Source organism: Lepidothrix coronata, unplaced genomic scaffold (assembly GCF_001604755.1).
Source record: "Lepidothrix coronata isolate B3197 unplaced genomic scaffold, Lepidothrix_coronata-1.0 Scaffold6, whole genome shotgun sequence".
In the NCBI taxonomy this organism is placed as follows: Eukaryota; Metazoa; Chordata; class Aves; order Passeriformes; family Pipridae; genus Lepidothrix; species Lepidothrix coronata.
This window is the reverse complement of record NW_016690186.1, coordinates 3,116,027-3,132,845: the sequence shown is the minus strand read 5'-3', so window position 1 is coordinate 3,132,845 and position 16,819 is coordinate 3,116,027. Positions and strand designations below refer to the sequence as shown.

Genomic DNA, 16,819 nt, shown 5'->3' with positions numbered 1-16,819 from the left:
TCCCTCCTCTCCCTCCTCTTCCCTCTCTCCCTCTTTTCCCTCCTCTCCCTCCTCTTCCCTCTCTCCCTCTTTTCCCTCCTCTCCCTCCTCCTCCTTCTCCTTTTCCAGTTCAGCGGCGCAAATTTCTGTTTGTGCCAGTGGGGCGGCCTGGCGAGACCGCAATTGCTCTACCCCACAGATTGACGAGCCCTCAGATGCCGATTTACTGTACATGGCAGCCACGCTGGAGCCGCGGCACATCTGGAGTGGAGTAAGCTTACTCAGAAACAGGGGCCAGCTCCAGCCGGAGCCAACGGAGCTGAGCGCGGCGCTGAAAGGCAGCCCTCCTGCCTCCCCTTCCCGCCTCCCCGGGTACATTTCCTAATGTAAACAGAGGCCAGGGGGGAAGGACACAGTAACTCTTTGCTGCGTGTTTGTCATTTCATGTTCTTTATCTGCTTGAGGTCAAACTGGAGCTCTGGAAAAACAGAAGCTTTGCTTTTATTCTAAATAGCTGAAAGCCAGCGCTGCTGAAGGGGGCGGGAGGGGGAGGGAAAAAAAAAAAGAGTTTGCTTTTGTGTTTATTTGTTCCACTTTTTGGTAATTTAAGGGATAATTTCATTATCTGCAGCCAAATTGAAAACAAGCTGTTGTCTATGCTAATGATATCAGCATATTATTTTATGTACAGTAGGCGTGGAGCTCTTTAAACCACAAGTGGACTGGATTTCTGCTTACAGCTGTACTACTTTAACATTATTTTTTTTATAGTCACAAAATGAGACTTTCCTTTTATTATCTGGAAACAAAAAACACTATGGATGGCTGCTTTGTTTTACAAAATGGTGAATACCTTTCAGGGCCCTGTGCCAGCTTGCTGTCTCACAAATGCATCTTAGCTATGTTACTGCAACGGAAAAGTGTGCTTGTTCTGGGGCCGATATGCTGATTTTATAGTCCAGTTTGCTGGACTGATGAATTTTAATCTCTGTAAAGAAGTACGAGAGATTTTTGAGGCATTTACTGTCAGCAATCTGGAAAAGAACTCTGTGATTCTTTACAAGTTTTATATAATTTTTATTTCTTCTTTCTAATAGCAGAATGATACAGTTTATAGGTTAGTTGTTCAAATGAGATTAAAATCATAAACATGCAATTTAAAATGGCTTTTCCTACTCAGTATTCCTTACAACTCCATGAATTTTACAGTGAATAAAGGAGAGAAAACAAACCTCAGAAAAGATTGCTGCTGATAACATACTGATGCATACTATGTTGATTTAGCTGTCTTTAAAGACTATAGTAAAAGTCTTATTTAGATGAAAGCAGTGGTTTAGCCGATATGGAGACTATTGAACAATCTTGCTCAGTAAATATATGAATAAACCACTGCGGGTCAGCCCCTAAACCATTTTTGTCTGCAGGAGTAGAAAGTCTTGATCAGCACATGGTTTTCTAGGGATGTTGGTTCACTGTCGCCTCTCAGTTCACAGGCCATGCTAAGTATTTTAGCTTTCTGGTGGACTAAATTCCAGATGAGTAAGTTGCTCCCATGAGTGTCAATGAAGGCAAACTTATCTATCATGTAGGAAAACTTGGGCTGGGCAGCAAGTGTGGCTGGGCAGCAGTTCTTGTACCATTGTAGTTCAGAGTTTCAGCAGTGCATTCCCCACCCCCTCATAGGGCTCTTATGATTGCTGTTGTATGTTCTGTGTTGATATACCATAATACTTATATAAGAGACAGCAATATAGGTTTCATATTTCTGTATTACTGTTTTTAATGGATACTGTTTTAGTTGATTATAGTAATTTCTTCACTAAAAAAAAAAATTGTGTTTTCTCTTACTTTCATAGTCCTTCAGATCCCAGTAGGAAGGGGCCAAAACTCCTCATAAACAATGTTGGCCAGGTCTCAGCCTTCTCACCAAGGAAGTAGTGGGCATTACCTCCTTGTGGCTGCTTAGAAACCACCTGGGGTGAAATTCAGTAAGGAGTGGACTGTTTGCATGGCAGAGGTGTTGGTCAGCTTGAAAAGACCGAATTGCACAACTCCAAGGTCTGTAATAACCTTTCTGTGCCTGAAATCAGAAGCAGCACCGTGGGTACAGGGACAAATACAGGGATGCTATACCATTTTGCATGATCTAGGTGATTACTGAGGTAGATAAAATGGTTTCTTTGGGGTGAAATGATTTATTTGTAAAAAAACACATGTCTACACAGAAAAGCTGATGAAACCAGTCTCAAAAGCAAAGCTGTTTGGCAAATTTCAGAGACCTTGGCACTTGACTGAAATCTAAACTTTTTTCAGGGACAGCTGGATTTTGGCTAAGTTCTTCTGCAAGCCTGCAGGGCTCTGGCTGGCAGACCATTGCTCAACCTTCCGACTGGCAGGGTACAGGATTGATGGCCTGTCATTGCCGGATGGCCCACCAAGTAGTCTACCTTTGAACTAAAGACCTCAGGGCTTCCAGGTTTCAAAACTGGGACAACACTTATTTTGAAACTTTTTTTGATATGTTTTGGTATGCATTGGAAATATTTTGATTTCAATGAATTACCAAATCCTGACCCCAAAAAGTGTTCCACAGGAGTTTTTTGAACAGCTCTATTCCAGTCTTAAGTTTAATGACCCCAAGGGGAAAAAAACGTTTCTCCATAAAGTAGAAATAAACCAGAATCCAGTGAATGAGTCTGAAGCAGGATTCCTCTGACCGTAATCCCACTGGTGTCCTTGGTCCTCCAATAGACTGGTCTGGGCCCAGTTACACAGTTCTTGTCTTAATTTTAAATGTGATATCCTGATAGGAATGGTTTCCCTCCCCCGCTTCCCCCCTTTCCATTTAGTGTACGTTTGAAATTGATTCAAACTCCTTGTTTTGCACTAATGCCAAAACTATCCATGGGGTCTCGAAACGAAATCTTCGTGGTAGATGACTATGCATCCTACTGATTATGCTATTGTTATTATATTAATAGCATATTCTCAAACTTAGGCAATGTGCAGGTGCAAAACTCTCATTCAACAGTACATAACTCTTTCATCTGCCATTTCTTGCCAGTAGATTTCCTGCCTATATGAATGTTTCTTGTGAAATTTCTGGAGAATAGCTGTTGGAGTTTTGCCAAATGTAAGAAAACAAATACACAAACAACCCCTTTCCAAAACTCAACAGTCTCCCCCTTTCCCAGTACTCTCTTTTAGAAACTACTACTTCATAGTAGATGTTCTACATCTAACAAAAAATACCAGTTGTGAAAAAATAAGCAGTGTGGATTAACGTAGCAAAGGTAAAAGTAAAAGCTTTACTAGGGTGGTGCCAATAATGTCACCACAGAATGGCTGTGTATTGGTATGCCCTTTTGGTTCACGTGGGTGCCTCACTTTAAATATGTGCCCTTGCCTGTTCTTACTCAGTCATTCACTCTGTTAACACTTCTTTGGAATCCTGTCCAGATATATTAGGTTTAAAAGACAATTAGCCTTGGCTATTCAATTTTTAGAGAAGCCTTAACTTAGTGGGGTTTTTTTAGGTAAACACGACTTTGGGATCTACACACATGCTCAAACAGTGGTGAAACCTGTGGACTCTCATTCACAAACTATATTTATTCCAGTAGGCTTCATGCTTTGTGACCATCATCCAGAAATGAAGACAGAAGAGCACTTTCAGAATCTGAGGGGATTTAAGGGTTTGAAAAGTGTATCAGTAGGTGTTACTCTGAAAAAACATATGTGTGTGGGAAAAGGGCAGTTACACTAACCCAGCTATTAGCAGTGTACTTTAAAAGGCAATAGATCTCTTTAACATCTAAATAAACTGAGAATTCTGCCTAGAAGTAAAAAAGGAATTTCCAGTTTCAAGTGTGTTATTTCCTCTCAGTATGATTATTTACAGTATATCTCTTTCATGTTTTTTTGCAAAATGTTATTGACATTTGAATGGTATTTCAGCATAAGATTATGACAGATGCAAAAGTCAAACACCAACATTTGTAATATTTTTGACCCCAGGATAAACTGTAAAAAATTATCCTATTGTACTTTCTTTGCTTGCTTTCGGTGTTTTGTTTTGTTAAAGCAGCAAAGGATTCATTGAACTGGAGCCTGCCATTTGTTATTGGCATTTCTCAGAAGAGTAAGAACAGTCGTCAATTATATATTTTTCCAATAAAAACATGAACTCATTATGTAAATGTTCAGATTAGAATTCTACCCCAAATATATATCTGTATCCTAAAAATAAACTACAATAAATGTTAGACTAAGCAAAAATGAAGAACAGCAAAAGAATAAAGTTGATGAAAAAAGTGAAAAAAAAAGTAGAAAACCACAACAATAAAAAATGCAGGCATTAAGTAATATAGTGGGTATGAAAAAAAAAGAGCTTCAAGATGAAGTTATGAGAGAGACAGGTGAAATTGTGATCACAGTCACTGCAGTCAAGTCAGGTGTCCTGAAACACAACAAATAAAAACCAAGGGCTTTTAAATATGCAAGATTAAAGAAAGATTCCAATGAATTTCAGTGATCATCAAATGATGATTTAATAACTGTGTCAATAACTTTTTTCTCTATTAAGTTTAAATTGAGTTATACAAGTAAGAATTGCAATGTTCTAAAGAATTATCCCCTTCTCTTCTGAAGCAAGAAATGAGAGTTGGAAGCTCTGTTTATATGAGGGAGAATCTAATATTTGGGATCAGATTTGTGTTTTGAACCTCTCTAAAAAGGAAGATGCATTTTGACTGGGGCTCTAAGGTGGACCCATCTCTAATTCTGTTGTCCCCAAACTAAGAAAGTATGCTGGACCTCTTATGCAGAGCATGATTGAAATCTGTGAGTCTAAATTATTCCTGTAAGTGAATTTGAAGAAATGTGGTGCTTTTTAGTATATTCAGCCCCATGACAGGACTCAGTTGTGTCTTTAGGTGAACACATACAGCCCTCCTTAATCACTAAGGATTGTACAAGTGCAACAGTTGGCAGACAGGGACTTTTTATTTTTCATTAATTTCTTAAAGTCCAGTTGTAGTATGAGTATGTTCCTCATTAGTAACAGCACTACTATATTGCTTTTCCAACAAAACTTGCAAAATATTACATTACTTTTTGGTCTGCTGAACTGCTGAACTACTGAACTGCCAGTTCCTAACAGAAAGGAGCTGTAACTGAATCACTAGTAAAAGGGGCAGGAAATTAGATAAAAGGGTAGCACTGGTTTTACATGCGTAGATGAAAAGACGTTAGCTTCAAATATGTAGCCTTTCAATATATTTTCCAAATCTTCAAAAGTGCCTGACTTTTGTTATTGAAATGCTGCACTAAATTTACTGACCATGCTCCTATGTGTTGCAATGGCTTAGCTCATGTGAACAAAATTTAAGGTGAAAATTTCTTATATCCTGATAGGCACTGGGGTGTCTTTGAAAATTAAAAATCTTAGGGCTTGCATGATTGCAGCATGATTATTGGACAAACAAAGTTTTTGTTTCTGGTAAGTACATAACAAGACATTATTTGGAGGAAGCTAGCATTATAGCCAGATAAATACCCTTGCTCATGCTGCCCAGAAAACTGTGGTAGGAACAGTTAATGAAACACATATAACAAACATTGTGGAGAGAAGAACCTTTTGAACCTCCTTCTTTCTGGTAGGGAGGAGGAGTTGTAAAAGCAGAACGGGCTGTGTTGGACGGGAATCCTCCCACCTAGCTTTAACCACCTGTGTTAAGTGTACCCATTTTAGGTTTCCTTTACAATCAGTGGAGGATGAGAGGTCTCCAGAAGGTGAGATGTATTTTGGCTTCGCATTGTCAGCTGCTGGAGTGTCTCTCTCCATTGACTGTAAAGGGCACTTAGGGGTCCTACAGCCCACGGGTGGCTGCTCAGATTTAAGTGGGATGAAACTGGGCCATCCACTATACACTATAAATGTAAGACAGATAATTACAGAACTACATAACAAATGGAGTTCTTGGTCCCATTTAGGGAAACCCAAGTTAAACTTCTCTAAGGCCAAAGTCCACTGCTAGGAGGGGAGGAGAAATAGGAAAGAGAATGCATCCTGGGTGAAGAAATAAAACATTTTCTCAGATGCTTACTCAATAGTATTGTGCTTCAGGCTCAGGATGTTGCTTCATTGTCAAATGGCTGATCTTTCCTTGTCATGCTTTCCTATTGTTCTCCCTTCCTTAAATAATCCTGGCTTTCAGCTGCATTTTTAATCCATTTAATTCATTTTCAACTCCCCTAAAAATCAGAGATTAGTTTAGTAGATCAGGAATGAGTTAGAAAAAAGGTTGCATAATGGACCTAGTTAAATTACACAGTTGCTACTTGCCTTTGCATAGTAATAACGATGAAGTTAATAGTTTCCACTTTATTTAGCTGCTAAATTCTGTTTTGTTTCAGAAATCAACTCCACTGCAATAACTACATTGTTCATTGCTCATTAATCTCTATTATTTGTTCTTCTTTGAATTGTTGTGAAGTTTCAGAGCATGGGTAGTCCTCTGGCAAACAGAAGACCGTGTTGATCTATTAGACCTTTTAGGCTCTATGATTTAGACAAAATAGTACTATTATAATGGTTTACAGACTTTAGTGGCTCAACTTAGGGCTTCATTGTGCAGTCCACGATATCACAGCAGCTCTTAGGCAGAATTCCATTGCTGCAATTTGTTCTGTACAAAAGGTACAAGAACAGCATAGTGCTAGTTATTATACAGTCAGACCACTACACTTGCAGATAAATAAAAAAAATAAGGAGGGGATTACAATTAACATCTGAGGTTAATTTTATTTTCTTTTTAATTTTTTTTTAAATTGCATTCATACAGTATATGCCTTTATGACACTATCTACTACTGCAGACTGCTGCCACAAATTGAATTGAGTCTTGAATCTTTACAAGATAGGCAGTAGGAGATACATAAATAGTTGTACAAATACTGTAGTATTCTTCAGCAAAAGAGCAGTCCAGTGCAACAATTACACTAATACAGATGGAAGTATTGAAGCAGATTATTCTATCATCTTAATATTTATACAGGTATTCCAATTTAAAGTGAACAAAGCATGACTTTTTTTTTCTCTTCATGTGTTTTTAAAAAAATCTTGCAGTTAATATCTCATTGCACATGTAGGGAAAATCTCCCAGGATTTTCCTTTTGCTCTGACCTCACAATCAATAAATTCCTGTGGAGTAAATGCTTTATTTCAATTTCATTGGTTAGGTTCCCTGCAATCCACAGTTCTCTATCATCTTTTCTACTAAGTGTACACAGAACATCTGATGTTCAGTGGTCATAACTATAATCTCTCTCCCTGTATCTCTTTAATTTGCCGTTTCCTGTGATGGAGCAGCTCTTGACATTACATGTGTTTCATTTAAGATATTCTGTGTTTCGCTCAAATGTATTTGCTGTGTTTGCCCAGTCTTTAGGGTGTCAAAGAACAACAACAACAAAAAGGCAGCCTGAGGTGACATGTTTGAGCTCCTATATAGAAAACACAGCAGAATAATGTTATTAATTATTTCTATATTCATTAGCAGGACTCGTCTCAATGAAACTGCTTACAGCATTTGTGTGCTTTTCAAAACATACAAATTGTGGTAGGTGCCAGGCTTATCTCTGGGACCTGCTGCACTACTGAGTAGCTCTCAGACCATCTGGGTTGGACTGCGGTGTCCCACTGAGATGGTATCGTGCCTCTTTGCCCAGGGAATTTGGACTGGCTAGCAGAAGAACAGAAATATGATAGTTTAATGCCCAAAGCTGCAGTCTGCTCTTCAGAGTAACAGCCATTGGGCACACCACAGAGTGAATCTAACTTACTCACCCAGACTGGTTATCTCATCCTTTGTGTGTTTATTTGAATTTGTGAGGTGCTTCCTGGAAAAAAAGCTTTTATGAGGGGTCTGTATACGTTCAGAGTCTTTGCAGTGGTCATCTAACAGAGTCATACTTTTTGTCTCTGAATTCTCAGGAGAGTGCACCCAACTATTTGAATATTTGTGAGTGGACTCTAACTGCACAAAGATGAATTCCAGTTTAATTAAAAATTTCCTGGATCTTATATGGGCAATATTTGCGTGTTGTCACACCTTCAGTCACAGCTCTGCCTGTATCATTAGTTCAGAACAGCAGTTCAGACTAGCATAACAAATAATCCAGAGTCACTGAATATGGGTTGTCACTGTGGATAGTTTAGTTGGTTTTCTCAGCATTTAGAAATGGTATTTCTCACCTCCTCCACACAAGCCTTTTCATTATCCTGCCAACTTCTTGAAGGGAAAAATAACTTCATCCCTGTTTGAGGTGTTTCAAAAGTTATGTGTGGAGAAACTTGGCTGGTATTTTTTTTTTTAAGGAATATTAGTTAAGGTATGCACTTCATTTCTAAATAAGCTACAATTGAGGAAGCATTTATGTAATCTCTCTACAGCAGGAACGTTCAGAAACATTCACATTTGAAAATGTTGTTGCACCAGTACATCTCAAAAGCTACATCTGTGTGAAGAGCTTAATCTTTGGCAAAGTCCAAAAAGCTGTTGCCATGCTTAGAGCAGAATCTCTATTTTAGCATCTGAAAAAAAGATGTTTCTAGCTATCTTAGTTTTCCAAAGTCCTTCTACAGTGAACAGTGTGCAAGTGAGAAATCCTTCCAGTAAAGATGCCTGTAGAGATGTCTGTCTCTGGTGATTATAAAAGAAGCACCTGTAATCTAAGCATCTTCCAGTAGATGTTTAGCTTTAAGACTTAGGAAATGAGGTGAGATGAATCCTTTTGCTAACATTTACATATAAAGCTTCTGCAATGTGGATTCCCAGAACTTAACCTTTCAAGCTTAACCTAATATCTGAGCCAGTGGCTGAAGCCAGACTTCCTGGCATTTCCCACTGTGCTGTCTGGGTGTGAAAAGGCTTAAGGAGTCATATCCAGAATGAGAACATCTACTTACCATGCTGTGTTCATGTGGACATCAGCACTGCAAATCAGCATTAAGCAAACAAACTCAAAAGAATCACTTAGGCTACTAATTCTTAGGCCTGTCTTTGACTTTCCACCTATTGAAAACTGTTATTTGTCAGTTTAAAATACAAATGTCATTTTATCTTCTCACCAAACAGTGGTCCACATGTGATGAGCTGCTTAAAGAGAAACCAGGATTCACGTAAGTATCCATAGTTCTGCATAAGGTCAATACCTTCCCTACAGAAACTTTGAATTCAGTGCACAGTCAACTCTCAAGTTTACTTAACCTGGATTTAATACTTCAGAGTTGGAAAATTCTGTTCAGAAGAAACAAAGATATTACAAAACATCTATGAACCAACCAATGAACTGAATTCCTTTTTGAAAAACCTAGTACACAGGATTTCAGTAGAACACAGGAGCAGCAATGGGAAAGGCATAGCCTAGTGTTTACGAATTATACAAAACATAGTGCTGTGTCAAAAGCAGTAGTGTTAATGGCACATGAAAATAGATGAGCCTAAAGTCCAAATAATGCTCAAGAAATAAATGGAAACTCTGTGCATGAGTAGAATTTTGAATGTCATATGAACGTAAGAATTACCATTTTATCAGGCCTAAATCCTGCCTTGGTGAACACTGTGTCTTTGGCAATTCCTATTCTCTTTCTTTGTTAGTCTGCTTGCATCTCAGTTATGTCCAGAATTCCCGGTAAAATCAAGATTCTACTATTGAAGCATATGGTCAAAGTCATTCTCTGCCCCAAAGAATTTATAGTCTGAAACTGGGAGAACCTCCAAATTGTTGGAGCTACCCTACTGACATAAAATGATCTCTCTTTTGCTCTGGCAAAATATCCTAAGCATCTACTTAAAAGGTGCTGAGTGACCTCATTTAAACCAATCCTTAGGATTAGGCACACTGTTTGTTTAAACTTTTTTGAGATCCTGAGATACAAGAAGCTTTGGAAGTGCAAAGATTTTTTAACTGGCTTAATATGTTTTTGTGTTTATTTGTAGATGTAGAACTTACGCAGTATAAAATTTGACAGCTAAGACTAGTCATGAAATTTCACCAGGAAAATAAAAACCTGTTAACAATTTGCTGACATTCATGAAAACCCTTAAATGCTTCCAAATCTGCTTCCAGGTATTCACATGCAAGAATCTGAGAATTTTTGCATTGCAAATATTAGCAAATGCTTTTTAAATCATGCTTGCTTTTCACACACCATTTATATAAGAGCTTTTTGAGTAGCAGCAAATTGTAGTCCTATTAAATTTCAGTTCACCTTCACACTGGTACTTGAGTAAAAAATTGTTTTTGGGGGTATTTTAGAGACAATCCAAGAGTACATGTCAACAATTCAGGATCTGAATATAAAGTTGCAAATAAGAAAATATACTATTAATAATGAATAGGGAAACTTCTATCTGTTTTACACATGTGAGCAGTTCAGTCAGTTTACTAATCATTGTATTAGAACAGAGAAGACTGTGTATGCCATTTCACCATTTTTTGAATTTCTCTGTTTATGTGTGAGGAGGGCAGCAAACATAAACAAAATAAAAAATTCACTTTAGCATCTTGGGTTACTTACCGGGTTTGGATAATATTCTGTTTAAGGCAGCCACTTATTTTTTAAAGAATAATTTTTTTAAAGACAGCAGCTTTTAATTTTGCAATCCTAATACTTCTCTGTGGGTTTATTTCTAGGATATTCATCCTAATTTAAATTTAACCATCTGGAGAGTGTAAGCACAAGTGGGAAATGGAGAGAAAATTTTGCCTTTTTTTCTTTCTCTTGCATATATCAAGTTTGTCAAGCCTATTGGTGAGTCATGTCCAGCAGTTTTAATAGTTTAGTCTCATTAGTCATTAATTCACTGGAGATGATAATATTTTTTTATCATTTATGGGTTTGCTTCTTAATGGTTCTGCTGTCTTACCCTAAGGAGTGCAGAATTGGGCCAGGCAGGGAAACAGGAACATTTGCAGTTAATCTGTAAAACTGACTGTTACTCCTTATTACCCCTCATTAGTATCCCTTGCCCTCCCTTTTCCTCATCTCCTCCTCCTGCAGTCCAGCTCCCAGTCATATGGATTTCTGGTAGGTTCAATGAGGAGGATGAGCAGTCCCAGTACCCTCAGTGTACAGCTGAAACTGTATCCAGCTCTTGCATCCCAGTGGTCTCTTTGGGGACAGAGGAGGTAGCAATCACAGGCACCAGAACCAAAACTGGCTGTTGCAAATTCCCCCTGATGTGTTTTTGTTCATGCCTTCCTAAAAGGTTTGCCAGAACTTGAAGCAGCCTAGGCATTTAAAATTTAGCTTTATTCCTCTGACCCTGGCTCCTTCTCTTTCATTTGTACTGCCTTCCTTTTGGGAATTTCCAGGAAGAATATGGTGGTAGAGTTGTCTATAATCTGTGTATGCACATAAAGTGTGCCTTCATGTTGCTGCAAGACCAAAATCCAGGCAGTTGTCTGCTTTAAGTTATGCCTCTTTCTTCTTCTCCTGAAGCTGGACCTGCTGCAGTTTTGTGCCATTGGTGGCCTCATTTTGATCTGCTCTAAACCCAGGCATTGGAGCAATGCAGTTGTGCCAAATAACTTCTGCAAATGCGCTGGGAAGAGCAAGGTAATAGAAAGAAAAGCACCTCTGCTGAACTTCTTTTCCCTCCTCCCATCATTTCTATAAACAACTTCTGATGAGGAAAGTGGGAATTTGGTGTGAAGAGTGGAAAGAAGACATCAGCTTGGAGAGGCAAGGGAGACTGGCAAGGGCAGGAGCTTGGGAGGGGGGTTAGCAAGCCAGAGCCTGGGGGAAACTAGGTCTGTCTGGAGAAATAGAGTACAGAGCTCACAGTAACTGCAGATGTGTCATCACTCCCAATGGGCTTAGTGGCTCAGGCTTTCTTGACAAAAGCTGAATGCATGCAGTTGCCTAAGGAGCAATGTTAAATCAATCTTATAATTTTCTCTATTTCTCCAAGATACCTTGTTTATTCTCTGTTATTTCATCTCAGAGGGTCTTTTTCATAAGGGCTTGAAGGACACCTTAATTAACAGCAGCAGTAATGGCTGGCAGGGAAGTAGCAGCATGTGTCCCCTTTCCTGCCCTGCCTTTTATTTGGTCAAGGAAGTCACTTGCACTTTCTTTCATCATTCTTCCTACTCTCTCCCTCCCCCGTGTCCTGACTCCCTGCCCAGATTCAAGAGCTTGAAGGTCTGCTGGTGGTAGCCGTGGTGGCTGCAGGGAGGAGGGAAGGGGGGAAAAAGCAGAGGGAGTAAAATAAGTGTCAAGGAATTCATTGTCTGTTCTCCACCTGTTGTTATTCTGGTCCCAATCAACCTGCTAGCCAGGCTGGAGCCAGTGGCCATCTGGAAACACTGCTCTGTTTATAAACTTGGCATGAAGCAGCACTCCCGGGCCCTGACCTCCCACACAAATCTGGAAACAATTAGAGCAAGATGATAGGCAGGCAGGCAGGGAGAGGAGGGGAGGGAAAGAGCGTGTGAGAGAGGAGGCTTCATAGAAGGGGAAAAACAGACAGAGTGAAGGGGAGCATGGAGAAGGTGGCAAATGTTTCTGAGATGCAAATATTTATGCCCACCTTAAACCACCGCTGGCTCATTAATTATTGCCCTTGCCAAAACAACTTTTTTTTCCACGAAGGCTAAGGCACGCCTCTTTGCTTCCCGTAGCAGCACAGGTTTTCCAAATTACATTGTATGTTTTACACTGCTAAAAGTTTGACTTTACAACTCTTAGGAAATTGAGATGGGTCTGTTAGGTACACATGCTAAGACTCATACATGTTCTGTACTTGGTGGTATTGAAAACTGGAGTCCAAATATTGCAGCTCCCACCCATCTCTACAAGGAGTAATGTCTTTCTCTGCTACTCACACACCCCAGTATGCTGCTTTCCAGAAAGAATGGCTGCCAGTCTCCAGCTCTCCGGAGTGTGGGAGTCATTTGGGCTCAATTCTCTCAAGCCTTCTCTTGCCCCACCCTACCCACCCACTCCTATTGCAACTCATTGTTGTCTTTACTGGGAAGACTGTGCTTTTCCTGGTCAAACCAGACCTTCAGTCACTGGGTTACTCCCTAGCTCCTCTTTGGATTTTGGACCCTTTCCCAGCCCTGTTCTTGCCGTGCAGGTAGGCAGCCTGCCCATCAGCAACCTGTTCCAGTGACTCTCTTGAGGAGAGTAAGGAAGAGCCACATCTCATCACAAAACAAACCCATGCATTTCACCTTCTGGATACATGGTGTGGGCAATCCTGTCTGTGCTCTGGGTGGTTTTAACATAGCTAATAGAGATGCCAGTGTGTTAATTCACTTCTCATAATGTGTCCTTTCAGTGCAAGAGCTGCAAGAGCGAGTCCTGCCTGGTTGAGACAAACCGGACATTCATTCCTGCTGGCCTGCCCAAGGGAGGATACCTTTTGGCTCACCTGACAAATCTGCTAATAACACATCCTGAGAAGTCAAGTGTTGTGTTTCAGGTGCAATAAAAACATGGCTCCTTCGTGGTGTGAGGAACTGCTCGTGGTGACATTGAATTTCTCTCAGAGTGCATCTCAAGAGATCCCTGTACTTGCACTAGGTGTGGCCCTGGCAGCCACGGTCAGAGCTGCTGCTGGGGCAGCAGGACCCGAGCCAGTGTGGCATATTGGGCAGTATAACCCACATCTTTTCATTTCCTCAATTTTCTTCACGCACCAGTCCTAGTATGCCTTGCTTGTGAGGTACATTAAAGGTTTATCTGCCCTGTAATTTGACCATAAAAAGCTACAGGTCAAAATGCCCAAGATAATTTCTTCCATGATGTTGGACTCACCTCTGGTGTGTACCTCTGGGCAGCCTTTTGCCCATTGGTCTCACCAGAGTGAGTGGTTTGCCTCAGCTATTGTGTGCTGGCGACAATACAAGCATGGCCCAAGTAAGACCAAGACAACTGATAATGCTTTAATGCATAATACCAGCAGATCAGAAATGATCAACTGCAAGATGAGGGCTGTTTGATTTTCATGGCTCCTAAGGAGTGGTATGTTATGAAGTGGTGGTTGTGGTTTGATGGGGGAACTGTTCTGAATGCTACGGGAAGCACACGGGGTCCACTCTTCTTGTGTCATGCTGTATAACAGTTTCTCCATTATCTGATGCTGATTTTCCCTCAAATGGTGAGCTATCTTCATTGGATACACACATAGTATTTGTGGACTAATTCTATGGCGTTTGAAAGTCTTTCGAAAAGTGCTTAAAAAGACTTTTCCTCTCCAAGGGAGTTCAGTGGTTCAGACTCGTTAATCTGAATAAAATATTGCTATCATAATTAGTACTAATTGGCAGCTTTGTTTGCAGCCTCATCAGAGTCAGTGATTAGCTAAACAGAGGTTATAAATGCATGTCTTTACTACAGATAAATAAAGGGCTTTAAGGTCAACTACTGCTAAACCAGCACTTTTCAGAGCACTGTGTTCATGTACTGCCTCCTTCCCTTACCAGAAATTTGTGTTTCACAACCACTGGTTACTTTTCTCAGATTTGCAGTAAGCATCGAGTTATTACGTTAATGTCTGGTATGGCTGTTTCTATGCTGACCCACTCAGGAACGCATTTTGTTTTGACATGGCCTTGGAAACTTAAAGGAGTACAAAATGCACAACATGTAGGCATGTAAAAATAAATACAGGGAACCCACTAGACATGAATAGCAAGGAGGCTACAAGCAATTCAGCCATAGGGCTAAGAAACAAATGGTTTCTTTATGTGGCTCTGGCTGTTCAGTAGCTGTACTTCAGAGCAATGTAATGGGTTTTAATGTTCATAAAAATGTTCAATCTGGTAAACCAATTTTTAGACTCTTACACAGTCTTGTTGAAATTGGATTCATTTGAACTGCAATATAAAATATTATGTTTACTTAACCCTTGTAAACTGATCTCCTTTGTCTTCACAAACTTGCTGGGCAGTTAAGGACCTAACATTCCTTCCGCAGTTAATAAAATTTTGCATTTTTCTCTCTATTCATAAATTTAATTACAGTCAGACCTGGTTAATCAACATCAAACTTTTTTAATACTCATTCTTTTAGGGAGCTTTGGATTGAAAAATACATATGAAGGTCATACACTGAGACTTTGTATATTATTCAGGTTCCAAAAGTCTACTTGGATTTTTTCTGTGTGCAGCCCTGCAGATAGTGCAATTTGCATCAGCTGAGGGCTGATTACACCTATCATGCAGATAGGTATAATATCTGCATGATAGGTATAGATATTATCTGCATAATAGATAAATAATGTCAGAGCTTTGCTCTTTGTAAAAGATGATAATCTCTTTCTGTCCTCATTTTTGAATAAAAGTCCCACTGATATGAATGGCATTCAAAGCTGTTTCTCTGTTCTTCTCTCTACCCATTTCCTGAATTTTCATCTGTCTTATGCCAGGGTCCCTGGAGATATTTCATACAGGCATTTCTATGTTACTTCCAAATGGGCAAGAATAAACTGCATTCCATATGGCCATTAGGTAGCCTTTTTGCTACATGTATATTGCATTTCCCAAGGCACTCAGGATTTACAAAAATCCTTGAATGGTACAGTTGATGTTGATCAAAGAGCCCGTGATTCAAGAATTTATGAAGAAAGATTTTGAGGTTTTCTGTCTGAAATTTTGCAGGGAATACAGTGGCTGGAGTAGTGTTTAAAAATCCTAAAGATTTTACTGGAGTTAGCTGGTCAGTAGGAGTGAAATCCCTTTACAGCCTTAAAAGACGATATAACTTGGTGTGCACTTTTGTTAATTTAACAATGAATGCCTTGCACTTGGTTTGCTGTGCATGGATTGTTGAGCTCCTGGGGACCATCTCACCCCACTTTCAGTGTGGAATATTAAACAAAGTACAAGATTAGAATTTTAACTAAAAGTGAATAGTGAAAGGACATAACATGCTGTAAGTTTGGCTTTCACCTCAGAGCTGATTAATGACCACAGAAGATAAATGGAGAAGGTCAAACCTATCAATTTTAAAACACAGAGCAATTACAGAGCTGCCATTTCTTAAGTTCAAGCTTCCTGCTACTATAAGTCCTGCGTGCAGTGGCTTATGCTGAATGGTCAGTAAGGCTTATGAGAGCACTTTGCATAAAGCTGAATTTTATCAGGGCTACTTTTCAGCTGTGAATCAGATACACAATATTGTGTGTAAGCTCAATATTCTGATACTACTAGGATAGATGTGAAGCTGTACAGGATTTAAGCAAAGCACCTACCATAATGAGGAAAGAAAATATGAGATCCTTTTATGTGTAAGCCCCTACATTTGTAATTTACAGAAGATAGCTTCATCTCTTAGGAACCATCTGTATTTCATTGGGGTGCTCTTTTCTACCCAGGTTTATGACATGACTAATCGAAGCACTGGGAGATCAAGTGCCTCACTCAAGGTCACAGATCATTTTGGTAGCTCTGTCTCAAGCCTAGAGTTCAGCATGACTGACTTTGTGATAACAAAGCCCCTGTGAACTCCAAAACTAAAGGCAATACAAATAACTGTGTATGGCGTAATCAGTAAAAGACTTTGTTGTTGTTGTTGTCGTTGTTGTTCAACATTCCCTTTTAAAAAAATATGTGGAGAGAGAGTACATGAAGAGTGACTAGGAAGGGAGTAAGTGAAAGAAAACAGTGTGTTCTGTGCTCGTAAAACAGTAACAAGGACTTGTACAAACTGTATTCATGCCTAGAGCTCGAATGTTTCAAAGTTGTTTCTACAGAGTGCCTTGTAATCACTATCCTCAGCATCCTGTTTAAGAGAAGCTATTAACTGCTTGCAGTACTTTCCT

General features: G+C 39.6%; 1 long non-coding RNA gene across 1 annotated transcript; it reads left to right on the top strand.

Moving 5' to 3' along the window:
- The first annotated feature begins 1,911 nt into the window (after positions 1-1,911).
- Positions 1,912-3,833, top strand: LOC108505222. The gene is made up of 2 exons (XR_001877427.1): positions 1,912-2,037; positions 3,603-3,833. It is a non-coding gene; the product is annotated as an uncharacterized LOC108505222 (long non-coding RNA).
- The last annotated feature ends 12,986 nt before the right edge of the window (positions 3,834-16,819 follow it).